The sequence below is a fragment of the Wolffia australiana genome, chromosome 3 (genome assembly GCF_029677425.1).
Source record: "Wolffia australiana isolate 7733 chromosome 3, ASM2967742v1".
Taxonomy (NCBI): Eukaryota; Viridiplantae; Streptophyta; class Magnoliopsida; order Alismatales; family Araceae; genus Wolffia; species Wolffia australiana.
The window spans coordinates 18,325,001-18,328,014 of record NC_135837.1 but is presented as its reverse complement, the minus strand read 5'-3'; the positions used below and the strand labels follow the sequence as shown (position 1 = coordinate 18,328,014).

General features: G+C 38.0%; 2 non-coding genes across 2 annotated transcripts; one reads left to right on the top strand and one right to left on the bottom strand.

Annotated features, from left to right (window-relative positions):
* Positions 1 to 900: 900 nt before the first annotated feature.
* TRNAN-GUU (transfer RNA asparagine (anticodon GUU)) lies at positions 901 to 972 on the top strand. The gene has a single exon. It is a non-coding gene; the product is annotated as a tRNA-Asn (tRNA).
* A 594-nt stretch (positions 973 to 1,566) lies between these two features.
* Positions 1,567 to 1,645, bottom strand: TRNAR-ACG (transfer RNA arginine (anticodon ACG)). The gene has a single exon. It is a non-coding gene; the product is annotated as a tRNA-Arg (tRNA).
* Positions 1,646 to 3,014: the final 1,369 nt, after the last annotated feature.

Genomic DNA, 3,014 nt, shown 5'->3' with positions numbered 1-3,014 from the left:
AAAAATGTGACCAATTAACCAACCAATAAAATTACTTGTTACAAATAACATCTTGTTGTTGGATCGAAACATAGAAATGTTGACTAATCTGGCTAGTGTTGAACTTGGTAAAGTGAAATGGTTGAATAATTGAAAAATCAAATTATTCAGGAATATACATTGAATGTTGAAATTACGTATTGAATTTCTAGTAGTAGATCTATAATCCAAAAAGTTCTTGTTATTGTTCCAGAAGAAATGAAACAAAAGATATGGTAGAACTAGGACAGTCATTGTATGAGGTTTACCCAATGCTAAATGCAGAGGCGCATAATAGATTGATATAAAAATCATAAGCTGTCCCATAATAAAACCGGTTGTTGCTGATATCTGCTTTTCGGTTCCTTCTTCCATAACCCAAGCTCGAAGAAGGAAGAGATAAGAGGGCCCTATGGAGAACGTGGTCATAAATCCATAATAGAGTCCAACTATAACAACGGAATTTAGTATTTTCATGCATAAGGATAATGGATTACCTAATAGAAAAAATTTCAAAATCATCACAAATCTCCTCCCTTTCTTTTGTGTTGCAACTTCTCGATTATTATATGATGATTTTTTCACTTCCATATAGACTCTATATGGAATAGACTCTAAATAGAGAGAAAGAAAAAGACCATAACCATAAATTACATCCCTTATGTCAATGATACCAAAGAGATATTAAATGAATGGAATTGGGATATATTGGGATATAGATATAATATAATGAAATAGAGCCGCTTTGAGATTCACTATGAAATGAGTCATGGAACGGAGCCACTACGAAGAAGTTCGGGAGTTACGAAGGAAGCTTCGGACTCATATTGTTCGTGGGTTGAGAACGGTAGTTGAACTTTATGGGATCGAATCACTCGTTGTTCCTCAGTAGCTCAGTGGTAGAGCGGTCGGCTGTTAACTGATTGGTCGTAGGTTCGAATCCTACCTGGGGAGATTTGATTCATTTTTTTATTCAAAAATGAAGAATTGAATGAAAGGTCTCGTTTTGACCGTTAGGAGTAGGTAACCCGTTCCCTGTCTTTGTTTCTATTGCATTCTATCTCATCGTATCACATTCTGTTCTGCGATATTTGAGAATCACCGTCAATACCTGTCGTAGATCCGGGATAATCCCTTGTAAAAAGCCCGAGGGCTATTTCCAATTAGCCAATTAAGAATTCTCAGATGATGTACTAGGAGTGCATCAAAGATGCAGTCATCAATTCTCCCGATCGGCCACAATTATCGCCAGCAAACAATAATGAGGAACGCATTTTTGCTATGCTACTAATACTTGTACTTGTTCTGTTATTCTGCCCAAGTCTGGCTGAGGAAGAGTTACGGGGGGTAAAACATAAATATGCAGATTCGTACCAGGCGTACTATACTATATGTAATTCTATGAACATTCACGATAAATAAAAAGTAAGGCCATTCCATTTCGACAAAAGACCCATACCCAAGTTCCATAGTTTTGCGTCCGCTATCGCGATCATGATTTTGCTACCCCATAGGTAAAGGAAAGGTCCTTCCCTTTTGGGCCGGTTGTGGGCGAGGAGGGATTCGAACCCCCGACACCGTGGTTCGTAGCCACGTGCTCTAATCCTCTGAGCTACAGGCCCCACCCCGTCTCCACCGGATCTGTTCCCAGGAGTACCCTCAAAAAGGAACCTTTCCTCTCCTCAGCCATTTCTTTAGGGTTAAGAAGATGTGAAATTCGGGTTAAGATAAGAAGATGTGAAAGCGCTTTTGTCTCTATAAGAACAGTGCGTTCCAAGGTGTGAAGTGGGAGAGAAGAGATGTCATAATTGGGGTTTTGAATAAGACGACCTTTGCATTTTGCATTTTATTTGATTTTTCATATTTTATAAAATAAGAGGTGTTAAGCTTTTTATCATTCTGGCGTCGAGCTATTTTTCCGCAGGACCTCCCCTACAGTATCGTCACCGCAGTAGAGTTTAACCACCAAGTTCGGGATGGATTGGTGTGGTTCCTCTACGCCTAGGACACCAGAATATCGAACCATGAACAAAGAAAAAAGACATGAGAGAAAAGCATATTCATATTGGCTAGTGATTGTGAGGCCCCAATTCTTGACTGGAAGGGACACCCAAAACTCTGCCCTCCCTCTCTATCTATCCAAGGGATGGAAGGGATCTATTATTTTCTTTCGATCTGTCTTGAAGTGATTGTGATTGTGAGGCCGTACTGAATAAAATCAGAAGGCATTGTTCTATCTCCACACTTTTCTTGAAGAACTGTTCTGATAAATCAGGTTCCGACGGCGCGACGGAGCGGAGTAAAGATTCAGATGAAGAAGGAAGGATAACCATAATTTTTGTCTTTCTATCTTAAAAAATCAAAAAAGTAACCTAAAGACACAACGAAATAGAAAAACAACTTATGGAAAACAATTCATCCATTTGTAATATGTAGGTAATTAGAGGAGTTGCCATTGATGGGATTGGAAAATATTTTTATATAAATATATATCCTTAGTCCAAAACCATAGTATAAAATATAGATCCTTCGTTATTCTAAGTTAAGTTATTAGTCTTATCCGGTATATATTTATATATAATATAAGATCGTCGTCTTGACAAGTTTGATTCTTTTAATTTAATAATTTAAGTTTGAAGATTTTAGGAAAAGTTTTACATTTCCATTAGAGCTTGCAATAATATATATGAATGACTCGCTATTCACTCGGTTTATGGTCAATAATAAGATGTTGTTATGTAGGAAAGATGGCCGAGTGGTTCAAGGCGTAGCATTAGAACAGCTATGTAGTTGTTTACGAGTCATAAAATGACCTCTCGAGGTACCTAACAAATCAAAATTTATGATGTTATATTATAAAAGAAAGAAGAGAAAGAACTGGGCGCCTACATAACAGGTTGCTTGCTTAAGCGAGAAGCGAGAAAGCGGCGCTAGCGCGCTCCGTTGCCGTAACCTTCTGTTCCATCAGTCGAGTCTTCATCTTAATATTCACGCTA